At 38.6% G+C, this 1,193-nt stretch overlaps 1 pseudogene; it reads right to left on the bottom strand.

Moving 5' to 3' along the window:
* Nucleotides 1-843: 843 nt before the first annotated feature.
* Nucleotides 844-942, bottom strand: LOC132297728 (small nucleolar RNA R71; annotated as a pseudogene).
* Between the last annotated feature and the right edge of the window lie 251 nt (nucleotides 943-1,193).

Here is a 1,193-nt window from a genome sequence, read left to right as displayed (position 1 = left end):
TGTTAAAGCATGGGAGTGTGAATTAAGTGTTTGTGGAAGAAGTCTAATTGCATTGTTGTGAAGGTATAGTGTTTGTCATTCTTTGTGCTTGTTGTGTTTTGCATTATGCATGCATGGACGTCGTTCATTGAGACCCACTCTTGTCCCTCTTGATTTGCATCTTGAATCCATCGTTAGAAATCCTAGGGGAAGAGGAAGTTCAAATAGAACCAACCTATCAATGGATGACCATAATAATGATCATGTTGAGGACCTTGGTCACATAGACCAACAAGGTATCCTTTATCCCAATGTGCACAATGAGAATATACAAGTACCATTAGGCATGCCAAGGCCATTCATTCACCAACCACCACAACAACAAGGCCAAGTTCCATATGGAATACCAAGGCCAATGTATGCTCCAAAGCCTCCCATCATCAATCAAGGAATTCAAAACCAAGGTGTTCATGTTGCACCTCAAGTAGCTAATCCACCTCTTGCTTTAAGAGACCATTATGTGCCTAATGAATATAATGCACCTATATGCATCCAATTGGCTCCATTTAGAACACATTATTATGAAATTAAGCCACAAACCATTCAAATGCTTCCTAACTATCATGAACTTCCAAGTGAAGAACCTTACAAGCATTTGGATGAGTTTCTTGAAGTATATTCCACCGTAAAATATACGAACATGCCAGAAGAGGTTTTAAGACTCCAACTTTTTCCATTAACCTTAAAAGATAAGGCAAAGTATTGGTTTAACAATCTTAGGCCGTTTTCAATCACTTCTTAGGCAGAAATACAACAAGAGTTCTTAAAGAAGTACTATTCGGTTTCTAAGACCAATGCCATGAGAACCTCAATTCGAGAATTTTCACATGAGGATGGAGAAACATTCCATGAGGCATGGGAACGCTTCAATGAGTTGCTTAGGAAGTGTCCACATCATGACATGCCCAAATGACAATTAGTTCAATATTTCTTTAAGAGCTTATCATACAACTATAAGGGTATGGTTGATGCTTCCATAGGTGGCTCATACATTGATAGGCATAAGGATGACGTGTGGTGTCTTTATGAGAGCATCAGTGAAAATTCTTTGCATAGAACACTATCATCCAAGAATGGTAGAAATTCACAAGGTAGGAAGAGTGTTGGCTTACATCAAGTTGACCATTCAAATGAAATAGCTGCCGAAATGAAGT

The sequence above is a fragment of the Cornus florida genome, unplaced genomic scaffold (assembly GCF_030987335.1).
Source record: "Cornus florida cultivar Cherokee Brave unplaced genomic scaffold, ASM3098733v1 CherokeeBrave_3.0.0_Hap2_Chr02, whole genome shotgun sequence".
NCBI lineage: Eukaryota > Viridiplantae > Streptophyta > Magnoliopsida > Cornales > Cornaceae > Cornus > Cornus florida.
This window is presented reverse-complemented; position numbering and strand designations above follow the sequence as displayed.